Source organism: Kryptolebias marmoratus, linkage group LG23, assembly GCF_001649575.2.
Source record: "Kryptolebias marmoratus isolate JLee-2015 linkage group LG23, ASM164957v2, whole genome shotgun sequence".
Lineage (NCBI taxonomy): Eukaryota > Metazoa > Chordata > Actinopteri > Cyprinodontiformes > Rivulidae > Kryptolebias > Kryptolebias marmoratus.
In genome coordinates this window covers 12,948,634-12,964,536 of record NC_051452.1, presented here as the reverse complement: position 1 = coordinate 12,964,536, position 15,903 = coordinate 12,948,634, and the positions used below count along the sequence as shown (strand labels likewise).

At 40.3% G+C, this 15,903-nt stretch overlaps 1 protein-coding gene and 1 long non-coding RNA gene across 4 annotated transcripts in view; one reads left to right on the top strand and one right to left on the bottom strand.

The window, feature by feature from the left end:
* LOC108251540 (ribonuclease inhibitor-like) overlaps window positions 1–15,903 on the top strand; it is a 157,365-nt gene that overhangs the window by 59,653 nt on the left and 81,809 nt on the right. The window lies entirely within an intron of this gene.
* Window positions 4,036–9,675, bottom strand: LOC108251334. Its single transcript, XR_005232732.1, has 2 exons — window positions 9,537–9,675; window positions 4,036–6,094 (listed from the first exon to the last, which is right to left on the bottom strand). It is a non-coding gene; the product is annotated as an uncharacterized LOC108251334 (long non-coding RNA).

The window sequence follows — 15,903 nt, the reverse complement described above, 5'->3', positions numbered from 1 at the left end:
ATATATATATATATATATATATATATATATATATATATATATATATATATATATATATATATATATATATATATATATATATATATCTCCACTTGATAATCACTAGAATAAATAGTTTTCAATAATGGTGTGGAGAGGATGGCTGTAAGGGGAGAAGGGAGGCCATACAAAAAAAAAAAAATAAAAAAAAAAATAAAAAAAATATCAGTAAATCTGATAAAATTTGAGACATTTATGTGATGGCTGATATCGATTAGCTGTGGCGGCCATTTTAAATTGGGTTGACCCCAAAAGAGAATCAGTTGTTGACATAAATGTAATGATTACTTTTTAAAAGTTGTATTCAAATCTGTCTTGAGGTTCATGCAATATTTTGCTAAAAGATAAACAAGGATGATGGCAAAAGTTTGTTGCACATCAGAAGAATGCCAGAGTTGCTTTGGTTTTCTAGTCAAAGGCTAATTTGCAAACTTAGTGCTTCATTGGACGTTTTAGACTAAAATCAACAATAAAACTATCCATTCAGACACACACATACATTACAGACACATATTATTCCAAAGAAGAAGAGGAGAAAAACCAAGAAAACATTGCCTGCTTTCAGCTGGATATTCTGGGATCCATCAGTGTTCACAGGTTGGCTTTTCTTTCAGCCGTTGCTTTCACAGCTTCACCAGCTTCCACTCTTCTTGCTTCTCACGAGGTTTTGGAGTGTTTCTGTGGGACTTTGTGCCCATTCCTTGTGTAGAACATGTCTGAGGTCAGACACTGATGTTGGATGAGAAGGTCCAGCTCTCAGTCTCTGTTCCAGCTCATCCCAAAGGTGCTGGATGGGGCTGAGGTCAGGACTGTGTGGCTCAGTCAAATTCTTCCACACCCAACTCAAATATTATATACAATATATATTATTAATTTTACATTATATGTCCTACTACATTTGGACATATAATGTTTTTGTCTCCAAGCTGTCTCCTGTTTCCAGGAAGTCCTCTCAGGAGTAGTGGTGAAGTCCTGTCAGTAGAAAACTGGATGTTGGATCAGAAATGAGTGAATAAAGAGCTTCAGGAAACAGCGGAGGCCACAGAGGTCTGTTCTTCTTTTTTGGATCATAAATTATGTTCAGCACTCCGTTTAAGATCATGTGGACGTTCCTCTCATCATCGTCAGTAAGACTTATGTCCAGGACATCCATGAGTTGGAGCCAGGAAGCATCTTGTTGTCCAGCTGTTTCCAGCTGCCTCTGGCCTCCAACTTCAAATCCAGAAATTTCTCTCATCAAGTCAAAAAATTCTCTCTGAACAGAAAGACGATGTTGAAACATTATTGGTTGTGATGGCAGAAACATCAAGAAAAATGGAAAAATTTCCAGGAGTTTGTTGGATTCATGGAGGGGTCCTCGGGAATATAGGTGGCCATCTGGTTGCCTGATTTGATCACTTTTTAAAGAAATATCTGATAAAGTTGATAAAAACTTCGGGAACATTTGGAGTAATGATAAAATAAGAATAAATCCTGTAGAAAATCCAGTTTTTCCTTTTCTAAATGTCTCTCCCCTCTGTCATAGAGCTTCTACATTTAAAATGATTCTTTCCAAAGGATTTGATTAAAAGACGTCGATCATCTCTGATGTGAAAACAGCAGCTTTAGATTCAGATTCAGATTCTCGTTATTGTCATTCAACATAACATCAAGGATGCACTGTAGAACAAAATTACAATGCATATTAGCACACGACATAAACAGTTTGAAAAACTATGAAGTAATAATAAAAAAAAATCAAAACACTAAAATTAAACAAGTAAAATATGTCAGGCATAAAAACACAAGATCGAGGTAGAGGTGGTTTAAATAATAAAAAAAATATGTAGTAAGGTGCATACATTCGCATTTGTGCAATATATGACAGCATGTGTGCAAAAACAATGAACAGGTAGATGAGATATAGTTAAGGGAGTGTTTGGTCAGCAGCTGAGCAGATTAAAGACAACAAAAATTCTGAGCAGGTCGATGAGATTGTAATTCAGACTTAGGTATTATACAGTATTCATAAGTCTGATGGCGGTGGGGAAGAAGCTGTCACGGAACCTTACTGTTCCGCAAGACAGGCTGCGATATCTTCTGCCTGAGGGTAGGAGAGAGAACATGCTGTGACTGGGATGAGTGGGTCTTTGATGATTCTGGTTGTCCTCGACAGAAAGCGTTGTTTGGCCAGTTCCCCAATAGATGTCAGCATGACCCTGATCATCTTCTCAGCTGACCTCACCACTCTCCTCAGTGCCTTCCTGTCATGGGTGTTGCTGTTCTCGTGCCACAGAGAGATGCAGTTGGTGAACACGCTCTCAATGGTGCCTCTGTAGAAGGTAGTGAGGATTGTTTTTTTTTTTTTTGTGTGCTCTCTTTAGCCTGCGCAGGAAGTGAAGTCGCTTGTAGGTGGTGTGCAGTGACCAGCTGAGATTATTGGCAACGTGGACCCCCAAGAACTTGATGTGTGGGACAATCTCTACTGCAGTGTTGTGGATGAAGAGTGGGGTGTGCTCAGGCTGTTTCTTCCTGAAGTCGATCACCAGTTCTTTTGTTTTCTCCACGTTTAGATGCAGGTTGTTGTTGCCACACCATTGAACGAAGAGGTCCACCTCTTCTCTGTAGTGTTTTTCCTCCCCGTTCTGGATGAGACCCACTACTGTTATGTCATCCGCATACTTAATGATGTGATTTGTCTTGTATTTGGCACAGCAATTATAAGTCATCAGGGTGTAAAGTATGGGGCTGAGAACGCATCCCTGGGGGAAGCCTGTGCTTAGAGTGATCATGTCTGACCTGTTGTTTCCTCCCCGTACGAATTGTGGTCTGTCTGTTAAAAAGTCCAGTTAAAATATCCAGTTTCGCAGGAGAGTGTTCAGTCCAAGTTGGTCCAGTTTGTTGAACAGGTGTTGTGGGATTATGGTATTGAATGCTGAAGTTGCTAAAGTCACAAAAAGCAACCGGGCCATTGCGTTTTAGTTTTCTAGGTGTTTCAAGGTCAGATGCAGTGCAGTCGATACGACGTCCTGTTTTAGTGGGACTGACCGGTTCAACATCTGGAGGTTTCATGGAATTAAAACAAACAGGAGAAAATGAATGAATGAACATAAGGACTTTTCTTTGGGAGTCATGTTTTCATCAAACTCTAAAGAATCAGTGTGAAACGATCTGACTGAACGAATGAGTTTAAACAAAACTGCAACATGTTGAACTCATCAGGTAAAGTGGAGACTGAGAGCAGTTCACTGGATCATTTAAAGGCCTGTCGGCCATCTTTAATATTGTCACATGTGTACAGTTTGTCTCTGAGGACAGAACTGGACAAACAGTGATGATCAGGTGTTAATAAATATTATTGATTCCTGTTCAGTTCAGCTCTAATGTATCTCCTTTAAGTGGGAAGGAACTGGACTCTTCTTTGGTGCTGATTTGTGTCCCTCTGGTGGTGAAAACATGAACTGCATGATGTCAGGTTTCTGAACCCAGATGACGATGAAGTGATTTGAAATGATTCCCATCCTTCAGTCGAATTATTCTAAGTGTAGTAATGAGTGCTGTTAACCACACTGATACCAACAGTGATGTGTTCAACACTTTTATTAAAGTTTTCTTGTCTTTTTTCCTGTCTTTCAGTAGCAGCCCTTTTAAAGGTTCTAGTTTCTGAAATGTTGTGCTGCGTCCCCTTAATGGCTGTAGGTGTGGGTCTGTGGAGTCTGCAGCAGTCTCCAAGCAGGTACTGTAGGACATCTGAAATTTTTCTTTTTTTGTCTTTAAAAAAATAATTATATCTGTGTAAAATAAAAAATATTACCATGGTAAATCAGAGAATTAAAAATTTAAACTTAGTCCAGTTAGTTTGTGTTTAAAAGTGTGGTGAAGTCTGAGCAGGAATGGCATTATTGAATCTAAGGTTTTTAGGATTCAGCCCAATCATTAGAGCGAGGCCTGAAAAAGACAGAACATTTATGACAAGATTCAGTTAGCGGACCCGGTAATTCAGCCTCAACACAGGAGTGAAAGGTTAACACGGCTTTATTAAATGACAGGGAGAACGTTACACTCCACAACTGGAACTCCAGCAGCAGCTTTGAGGAGAGAGAGGTGAGTTTGGTGATCCACACGTAACCCAGAAAGTAGGAATGGACAAAAGTAGTAAGACTAACCTGGGAGGCGGTGTGATGGAGAACGAAGCCGGTCAACTGGTGGACAATGACCGTGAGGAGTTAAAGAACGGGGGCTAGGCTCAGCTTTCCCACCAGGTAGGCCACCAGGGCAAAACTAGACTCGGGGTCGGGTGGGCAAGGGTCGTAACCAGGAGAGCGTGAGACAAAACCAAGGGGGCAGGCCAAAGGTGCAGGTCAGAGAGACAGGCATGGGTCGATGTCCAGAAATCCGTAGTCCAGCACAGGTTCGACAGGGGCAGGGCATAGGGGTGAATCCAGGGAATGTGAACAAAGTGGAGGCACAGGAAATCAGTCCAAAATTGCCGGAGAACTACTGACATTACTGCTTTCAATAATCTGGCACTGGAGAGGAGGAGACTAAAGAGTGTGGACCAGGTGAGGGAGAGATAATCAGGGAGGAGAGACAGGTGAGCTGAATAAAGAATGATTAGTGGCATGAGAAGGCAGAGCAAGGGTAAACAGGCATGATCATAACAATTTAGTTGACTTTATTGCAGCATCCTTTGAGTCAAATGAAAAAGACCGGAAGCAGAGAGGATGAAGAAGAGGACAGACAGATGGGACACTTTTAGATGAGATCAGCTGCAGAAGAGGGAGGACATCAGAATGAGACGGACAGACAGAAGAGAGTGAAGACAGTTTCTCACATTTCAACAACAACCTTTGTCCTACAGGAGGAGCAGAAAGTCACTAAATGTCACCAGCAAACAGCTCCAAATCTGACTTTGTCATCAATATCAAGACTCAAAGTTTGTCTGAATGTTTTCCTCCAGCTGCTGACAAAGAAAATGACAACAAAGTAGAATGAGACGTCTTATTGGACTTCTTCTGCTTTGAGCTTGTGGTCTGTAGCCCAGACTGTGGCAGGAAGGGCATCCGGCGTAAAACAATAATCCTAATGATCTGTGCGAGTTTTTTACGCTGTGGCAACCCCTAAAGAAGGGAGCAGCTGAAAGAACAAGAAGAAATGAAAACAAATGCTGAGGTGGCAGTAGACAAAAATCCACAAGGTAAATCACAGGAAACATGAGGAGAACCACATTGTGCATGATTGCAGCAAGTGTGTTACAAAAGACTGAATATAAAGGGCTGAGGGTGATGAGTTACAGGTGGGACTAACAGGTAATGAGGAACAGGTGAAGTGGGTGTTGCAGGCTGACTGGAAATCTACTGAGTTGAGAGGAGGTGGAAAGTGACATAAAGACAATACATTAATCTAAAATACAAGACAAGATAAGAAGCAAAATTTAAAAAGATATTATAAAGAAGCACAAGGAACAAACTGAACACATAGATTACAACAACGAAAACATGAAAATCAAATGTAGAAAATCAAAAATACCCAAATCATGACACATTGACAACAAGACTGAACCTATGTCTGAACTTTGGATTCACAAAGTGTCCAACTCTTCTCATCCAGGTGTCTTTATAGTTACTTTATCAAAATTCACTTCATTTTTACTCATTCAGTAACAATTTACAACAGAAAGTTTGCAAAGACAAAAATCCCACTGAGCATCAACAGGAACATTTTCCACAAAGTAAAAGCTGAGATTCTGTAAGATAGACATTTCAAAGGATCTGCTTCACTAAATCCCAGCTGCTTGTTTCCACAGCCCGGTTCTATGTGAGACAGTAGAGCTGTTCTCAGATCAGTTCCCACTGCAGCACTGAGAGTCATCTCCACTTCTTCTGATTCCTCTGTCAGTCACTGCTGGATAAAGCTCTCCTCTCCTCTCCACCTCCCAGAAACAGTCCAGTCAGAGTCTCTCTGCATACAAGCTGCTGCTGCTTCAGCCTCTGTGGATCATCAGGACACAGCTCATCTTCTCCCAGAAACACACCATCATCTTCAGTGGCTCCTTCACAAAGGTCATCACCTCCATCTGTAGAGAGAAGAAGAAGCAACAGAAGAGATAAATGAGTCTTTCAGAGACCCCAACACATACTTCAATCACAACACATTCAGCAACATCTTTGGTTAAAACTTTGTCAGTAACTGTTGGGAGTCAATCCTGCTTGTCTGTTAGCAAAATATTTCATGAACCACTGGATGGATTTTAATGAAAATCTCAGTCAATAAATTTTAGATTTACATCTACAACTGATGAACTTTTAAAGTCAACACAGTTCAAGATGGCTACCACAGCTAATGAAATGTAGGTTATACAAAAATACCTATACCTCAGTAAATTTTACAGATATTGAACTAAAATCTGGTGTGGTAGTAGCTGACAGTCATTCACAACACATCCTCCAAGTACTAACAGATCATTTGAGATATCACATGATCACATTAAGTCAAGTCAAATTTATTTATATAGCACTTTTCAGCAACAAGGCAGTTCAAAGTGTTTTACATCATAAAAAAATAATACAATAAATGAACAGAAGTAAAAAAAAAGGCTAGGAGACTACGATAAAAAAACTAAACTAAACTTATCTAAAACAAGTTACACTAACTCATCCTAAAATAAAATGAGGAAAACCAAACTAAGACACAATAAACTGATAATAAGCTAACATAAACTAAACTAAACTAATAGTACCAGAGGGCTAACTAAGAGTACCAAAAAAGCTAGTAAAAGTTAAAACATTTCAATAAAAGGCCAACTAATGGTGCAAAAAAGCTAACTGAAAAAAATTAGATGTTATTTTGGTGAGTGATATGCATTCCTTCAAGTAATGATGGGTCTTTCCTTCTTTTCTTGTCTTTCTGTGTGATCCTGAAACCAGTCCCTGTTCTCCTCTCAGAGATTCATTCAGAAATACAGTTACTGAGAAGCTGCAGGTTTACAGGAAACACTGGATCTTTGCTTTGAGAAGAGCTGGGTTTAGTCAAATTCTGCTGAAAGCAGCAGGAACGACTCCAACCTTCTACTGACCTCAGAGTCTGCAGGCTGTAGGCTGGACTCTCCACAAGATCCAACAGCTGCTGAACATCTGGAGACTTCAGGTTATTGTAACTCAGGTCCAGATGTCTCAGATGGGAGGGGTTGGACTTCAGAGCTGAGCCCAGAGAAGAACAGCTGATCTTTGACAAACTGCATCTCATCAAACTGAATAAAGAATAAAACATGTAAGTTTAGAAAACAAAACAAGACTTTTAAAGACTCTGAACTCTGAAAAACATTGATCCAACTGAAAGCTGTTTTANATGTTGAATTAAAGCCCAGAAGAAGAAAGCAGAGTTTCTCCTGAAGCTCCTCAGTGTGGATCAGTATAATATCAGCCTTATGTCGGCACTTTAGTGTCACCACAACTTTCACATCAGATTCATCTCAGCACACAACTAAATAAACGCCCAGCATTCCTTGAAGGAATGCATATCGCCCGCCGCCTTTCATGTCAGAGTTTTAGACTCAGATCATCTTATGATGAGAAATGATGGAGTTGCAGCTGTTTTGGTCAAAACTTGGAAATAACATTCTGCACAATCTCAGGAGATACTGTAATACCTTCTGCAATCCTTCATGATTCATTAACACTTGGAGTCTGTGTTGTGAATGACTCAGCTATGACCACAACATAGGAAATTCAGAACTTATTATGATAAACTGAATGTAGTGGTATAGAAACGCCTAATTCCACGCAAATAGTTTCCAGGTGAGAAGCCCGGTTCTTAAGGTGGGCGTGGTGTATATAAGGAGCTGTGGCGTTCATTCAGGTGTGTCGTCTTTGCTCTCCCGCTGTGTGGCTTGCGTCCTGTGGGATCTGGCCACGAAAAAGCAACAAAACACTGGCTGGTGCATGTTCTGCTGATATCCTGGTGGTAGGTGTTCTCCCTCCCTGCACTTTAGCTGATCTTGGTCAGAAAATCTAATTTGGAGTGTGATCATAGGTAAAACGTTGCCTGTACTGCGCTCCTTCTCTTCCTCGTTCTGCGAGTCTGTGTTTGCATGGTTGTGGATCGGCAGGTAAGAAATTAATATTCCTTTAAGCTTCAGTTCGTTATAGTTTTATTTAAAATGGTGACTAATTAATTTCTCATAGGCTCCCCACAGTTGGACCATTGCTGCTCTGCTCTGTTCTGCCCTGTGTTCGTCTCCCTGATATCTGTACCATCGTTTTAAAATTGGACTGAGTCTGCGTTATCTGCCCTTATTGAAGCAGTGTTTGGGGTGTGGCATCAACGCGCCCGGTTCACCTCCCGATGTGGCGTGGCAGGAGGACCACGCCTGGTCCTGATGTTTTAAAGCGTTTTGTCTATTGTTAATTTTGATTTCTGTACTTATTTCGTTTACAGCCCTTTTGTTCGTTATTTAGTTGGGCTGATATTGTTATATTGGTTAATTGTTTGTTTGTTTGCAGTTGCTGAGGTCCGGTGACGGTGTTGGTGTGGTGACGGCGTCTCCCTCTTCTGTGTGCTGTGATCCTTGAGTGTGGGGTTGTCTCACTTGGTTGGTGTTAAAGGTTTTTATTTTTTGGGGTTTGCTGTGTTTGGTGGATGTCGTTCCCCTAGCCCCCCGCTGGCTGGTAACCTCAGCTACTGCAGCTTTTCTATTTTTCTTTTATTCCCTTTTGTTTTTAGTCTTAAACTGATTTTAAAAACATTTTAAAAAGAACATTTTAACGAATTTTAATAAATGGATTTTGCAAACTTTAAACTGTCTCAGATGTTCTAATCCTCGCATGACCAAACCTGTGTGCCTTAAACCAAAGGTAATATTCTCTGGGCGAAATTCCCAGGGTGGCGTTGTTGAGCAACAAATTAAAATTCCACAAAATCTGAGTTCCATCTAGGGTCGCCACATAAACATAATACTATAAACAACCAATTTTAGCTCAATATCATTAAAATCAATGAGGTTTAGTCATTTTTGTGTATACTAAGGTCAATTAGCTGTGGCAGCCATCTTGAATGAGGTTGACTCCATAAGTGAATCAGTTGGAAAAAGTCCAGCTAATGATTACATTTTGACAGTATCATTGAAATCTGTGCAGTGGATTATGAGATATTTTACTAACAGACAAACAGGGTTTACTCCATCAGTTCATGTCAAGGTTTTAGGTAAAGATGTTGCAGAATGTGTTGCGCTCAAAGTATGTGTTGAGAATGATGCTCAGCTACTACCACAACAAATTTCAGTTCAATCTGGCTGAAAATATTCATTTCTGTGTTTCCTATTGTCAGACAGCTGTGGCGGCCATCTTAAATTAGATCAGCTCTGAACATCATTCATATGTGGAAGCACATCGAGTAATTATTTCCTTAAAGTTTCAATTAAATACATTTTATGATTTTTGAGATAGTTTGCTAGAGAGAAATAAACACAAATAAAAACATTATCACTCAGCCTTCAGCGGTGCATGATAAACATTTCTGACCTCAGAGTCTCCAGTCTACATTGTGGACTCTTCAGAAAACCACACAGCTGCTTCACTCCTGAATCCTGCAGGGTGTTCTGATTTAAGTCCAGATGTCTCAGATGGGAGGGGTTGGACTTCAGAGCTGAGCCCAGAGAAGAACAGCTGATCTCTGACAAACTGCACCACCTCAAGCTGAATAAAGAATAAAACAGTTAAATAAAATCATCTCTAATCCCTTCAGATGTGTTCTGGTTTCCATGTGCAGCTCAACAATAACATGTATTCATCTCCATGACAACAGTCATGTATCATATAAAACCAGCTGTGAATCCAGCTGTTCACACTGAAAGTGAACGCTCTGTTCCTGACACAAATACACTCAGGAGTTCAGCTGACACTAATATGAAGCTTCAGCAGTCTGACACTAATTTTGTTTGCTTCTTCCAAAGTTACACAAACTGAGAACAACATCCCTCTGACATTTGGACTTCAGGTTGGAACTTGATCAGATTTCTTCACAGACAGTTAGAAACATTGAAATATCTTTGGTTTTATGTTCAGATAAATCCCAAAAATCAATGTACTCAAAAGATAAAACTCAGATAAGTAATTTAAACTAAATTTAGGGAAAACAAATTGTAATTTAAATTACCTTAGCTTCTCCAGTCTACAGTTTGGACTCTCCAGTCCAGCAGACAGAATCTTCACTCCTGAATCCTGCAGGTTATTGAAGCTCAGGTTCAGTTCTATCAGGTGGGAGGAGTTGGATTTCAGAGCGGAGGCCACAATTTCACAATGAGTCTCTGAGAGTCCACATGTAGAGAGTCTGTCAGGACACAAAAAGAGTCAGTGTCTCTCGTAGCTGCAGCTTTGTTTTGCTGTAATTGGGAGGTGAAGGGAGGCTCCTTGTTGGATATTGGCTAGTGATGGGAATGGCAGTTTTTTGGGGTGTACTGAACCCTAGAATGAGTATATTAAAATTAATAATTTTAAAGATTAATTCACAGAATCTTTCAGTTCACGCAGTTTATTCGTGCTGTACATGAGTGAATGACACAGCGCCACTTCCAGCACAGTACTAAGCAAATGAAACCCTCCTCAGCAGCAGTTCTGTTTCTGTGCATGCGCAAATCAGCAGCATGTTCACAAAATGTAAACAAATCTTCTTTATTTTATTATTATTAAAGCTTTATTATACTTTATAATAAAGTTACAACTTTATTAAGGACACAGAGCATCTAGTCTATAGGAAAAATGGAAATAAAAATTGTGGAGTTTATCAATTAATGCAAAAAGGCGGGGAGATTAAAAACAAATAAATACGAAATAATTTCAAACAGGTTGAAACTTGTACATATCAAACAAACTTATATAAAAAAGCACAATTTAATTGCAAATCAGCATTATTATACTGATAATATTGTGATAATAATAATAGCAGTAGAGGCACAAAAGGGATCATATTATGTATGTGTACATATATATACTGTTGTTGTTATTTTAAATTTATTTAAATTTTTCTCTCGCCTGTCCTCCACCTCCCTCTGCTGCAGTTTGCCTGTACTGAATTTCACTCGCTCTTCTTCTGTCTCCTCTCCTCTCCTTACCTTATGTGTCCATCAGTCTGTTAAAATAATGAGGACGGGACATGTGTGTGTTTATTTTCATGTGGCTTGACTCAACATTAACAGTTAGTTTGGATAAACGTTTACCACTGCTAAAAGCCTGAGAGCAAATCCCTGCAAGGAGGAAACGGTTTGAATCACTTAGGGCAGAGTCAAACAGTGTTCCATTCACTGTGATACATGGAGTTTATTTACAGTGAATGAATCTCAAGTCACATTCGCTCAGGTGTCAACAGTCCCTTCATGCCTGCAAGGCGCACACCGCTGTGTCATTTAGATTCACGTCATGAGTGAGTCACAGAACATGGAAGTTCCACTCCCTCTCGCACTGACCTCAACTGAGATAAGAAAGGAACAAATCAGTAAATAAAGTGATCCGATTCAGTTCGTTCACTCAAAAGATCTGTTCTTTTGAACAAATCGTTCAAGAACAACACAACATTATTATTGGCTGCAAAAACCAAAGCTGCTTGGTTTAATTCCAGACATGTATCTCACAAATCCCTGGTTCCATTGCTGAGCACAAGAGGCTTGGACAATCTTTCCCAAGGATCCTGAGAATCCGCCTGCGGCTGCAGCAATTCACATACAACATTATACATGTCCCAGGGTAGAACCTCATCACAGCAGATGCCCTGTCTAGAGCCCCACTTGGAGGTCCACCCTCCGTAGGAGATCTTCAGCTGGAGAAAGAGGCAGAAGTTTTTATGGACTGTGTTATAGCTCATCTCCCAGCAACAGACAAAAGACTGGAGGAGATAAAGACTACACAGAAAGAGGATAACGTGTGCACAAAAATAACAGAACTGTGTCACGCAGGATGGCCACAGAATAGTGAGCTGGACCCAGAGATGAAGTCATACTTGCAGTACAGAATGGATTTTTACCTGGCTCATGGCCTTCTCATGAAAAGAGGAAGACTTGTGATGCCACCCCCATTAAGAGCAGAAATTCTACAGTGCCTGCATGAAGGACACCAAGGAATTTTGAAATGCCGGGCAAGAGCTAAAGAGTCAGTCTGGTGGCCAGGCATCTGTACATAATTAGGTCAGATGGTGGAGAGGTACAAAACATGTCAGAGACACCGAGTAGGAAACAGAGAACCGCTATGACCAACTCAAGTTCCAGAATGCCTGTGGCAGAAGGTTGGCATGGACCTATCTGAGTGGTCAAAGAAACAATATCTTTTGATCATAGATTTTTTTTTAAGATATCTGAGATAGCAGAGCTCAGATACACTACTCTTGGTGTTACTATCCAAGCTGTGAAAGAGTTTTTTGCAAGACATGGAACACCACAGACTGTGATTTTAGACAATGAACTGCAGTTTTCTTCTGAGCTGTTCAGACAGTTTGCAAAGGACAACCAGTTCACACACATCACAAGTAGTCCATGTTACCTCAAACCAATGGAGAAACAGAGTGTGTGTTACGAACCATCAAGGACTTGTGGAAAAAAAGACAGTGGCCACAGCAGAAGACTGTTGGCATACAGAGCCACTCCGTTGGAGCATGGGTTTTCACCAGCTCAGCTGATGATGGGGATAAACCTACGCACCTCCCTACCTCAACACACAGGGAAGCTTAACCCACAGTGTCCGAATCTTCGGTTTTTTTGCAAGAAGGATGACGAGGTGAGATGAAGGCAGGCAACACACTACAATCATAGACATTGCTCTAAACCTCTTCCAAAGCTCATCTCAGAACTGAATTAACACCGATGGGACTGCTGGACTGCCCACACTCCAAGATCATATGTGGTTGAGACTGACAGAGGTCTTCTGAGGAGAAACAGAAGTCACCTTAGGCCTACAGGGACTGTTACCAGGTTGGGTCGAGTTTCAAGAGAGAATGGACTTGTAAACATAAAGTTAAGAATAACAATTCGAGTAAACTAGTTCAGAGGTCCTGATAAATAAAGAAAAGGAAATGCAAAAGAGATTTGTTCAAGTCAAAGTATTCAATAAATAAAGAAAAAGTCATATAAGTTCAGAAAAGTTAGTTGTTTTTTTTTTAAAAAAGAGAACTTTAGCTAAAAGGAGGAGGTGTAGCAGTAGGACTACTAATCCCATAATGCCTTTTGGTACAGAATGTTTGGTCTGTACATGTTCCAGGGCTTGAAGTAAAGCATGTTCTGAACTACTGCACACGGCGTCCAGTGTCCTCATTATACACACACTGTAATATTTTGTTGGATCGCCTTTAGCTTTGATTATTGCACACATTCACTGTGGCATTGTTTCGATAAGCTTCTGTAATGTCACAAGATTTATTTCCATCTAGTGTTGTATAAATTTTTCACCAAGATCTTGCATTGATGATGGTAGAGTGACCGCTGCACAAAGCCTTCTCCAGCACGTCCCAAAGATTCACAATGGGGTTAAGGTCTGGACTCTGTGGTGGCCAATCCAAGTGTGAAAATGATGTCTCATGCTCCCTGGACCACTCTTTCACAATTTGAGTCCAATGAATCCTGGCATTGTCATAATGCCAGGATTCATTTGCATTTTCAATAATCTTTTCTCTGAGTTGAATTAGAACAGTGTTTTTAAAGAAAGTGCATTTTCATGCAGTTACTTATTTTACATTAAATATTTTTATTTAATTGGTATTATTCTGTAGAAATGATGGGAAAATATTTTCAAAGATTGACTTAGCCTAAGCCTATCTACAGATGAAGGGGGAGGAGAAACGTAAATTGTTTGACACCATAAAAACTCACGAGAGACTGTGCCAATACAACAGAATTGTGTTTGGTGTCGCATCAGCTCTGGCAATCTGGCAAAGAGCCATTGATCAAGTCCTTCAAGGTATCCCTGGTAACCAATGTTACCTTGATGACATCCCTGCCACAGGCAAGAATGATGAAGAACACATCAAAAACCTCAACAAAGTGTTCAACAGGCTAAGTGAGTATGGCCTATGCGCAAAGAAAAGCAAATGTGAGTTTTTCAAGAGCAAAATCTTATACTGTGGACATGCCATTGATATACACCACTTGTATAAATCCAAGAAGTTCTTTTTAGACTTAGCCATGACTCTGCATCCACTTAACTCACTGCTGAAAACTGGAGCAAAGTGGAAGTGGTCTGAAGAATGTGACAGAGCATTCAAAGAAACAAAGGCACTGATAACATCTGATGCACTGCTCATTCACTATGGTTTGATGCTACCCTTCAGGCTGGCCTGTGACGCTAGCCCTTATTGCATTGACCCTGTTCTGTAACACATCATAAAAGATGGAACTGAGCTTCCCATTGCATTTGATTCTAGGTCACTGATTAAAGCAGAACAAAATTATGCACAAATTGACCGAGAGGCCCTCAGCCTTTTGTGGTGCATTGAAAAGTTTCACCGCTACTTTTATAGCCAACAGCTTACTCTCATTACAGACCTTCAGCTCCCTGTATCTATCTTCAGTCCTTGAGAATGGATTCCAGTGATATTAGCAACCCACTTACAGCACTGGGCACTTTTCCTAGGAGCACTATCATATGACATTAAAGGGGACCCATTATGCTTCCTTGAACAAGTCAGGATAAGTCCGTGGGCTAGACAAAACACTTTCATTACATTTAATACACAAAATCATTCTCAGATACTGAGATTTCACCTGTTCAGTTCTGCCTGTTTTGAGCTCATTTCAGAATGAGTGGTTTTAGGGCTACGTCACTTTAACGCAAATAAGCTGCAAATAAGCCACCTCCTCCTCTGGGCCCACAGCTGCCCCGGAAGTAACAGTGGATGGGCGCCGAGTTAATCTGAGAGGCTTTGTGTGTCTGACTGTTTTTACTGAGTCTAAACAGCGTTACATCCGAGGAACTGGGGTCTCGGGAATTTTATCAGTGGTCCGAACCCCGACTGGTAGCGGGTTGGGACACTGGCAATCAGCTGTCCAAACCCGAAAAGTGTCCAGATGGCCACCGGGTAAAGATCAGTTTTATTTTTTTTTCTAACTATTCTTTTCTTTTATTAACAGTTCTAATGTTAATTTAGACCAGTGCTAGTATCATTTGTCTATAAATGCACCTCTGCATAACATTATATCCTTATTAACATTAAAGATAACAAAAAGAAAAAAATATAGATCAACTTACAACAAAGAATAACTTTATTAACATTGTTTTTTAGTCTGTAACAAAAAAGATTTAAAGTGCATCAATTTCCCTGAAATTGAAAAACACATTAAATCCTTATTTAAGCTCTAAACATATATGATGCTAACAGTGCTCGCTGGTTTACTAAAGTAGCATTCACAAAGCCGGATGATTGTTGGCAATATTCGTAACGTTTTGTCTGAAAAAACTCTAGCGGCTTGTCAGCGTAATTGGGATTCAATGTCTTTAAGTGACGCCTCAGTTTATTTGGCTTCATGCTGTCCGCTGCCAACATTTTTATTTACAGTAAACAAACCGGTCTTTCCTCGTCTCACACCGTAGTCAGAGTGAAGCCAAACTCCACATACACTTAATCATATTTCCTCATTTTCGCTTTCGGTTGACTTTCGTTTGTCTCATCATCTCCGTTTCTCAACCTTTCTTTTCATCCCTGTTAAATATTTTTTCATGTTGTCTCTTGATGGTGTTTTTGCTGCACTTCATCTCCCGCTCTGTGCTGTGTGTGCGGATACTCGGTGCAAAAGCGCACCCTCTGACAATGAGAGCATCACCTCCACCTACTGTAATGGATATGCTATTCCACTTCATTCTAGTACTGCCAAAAGAAAAAAAAGAAAGTTGCCTGATGTCACCCCCTCCGACC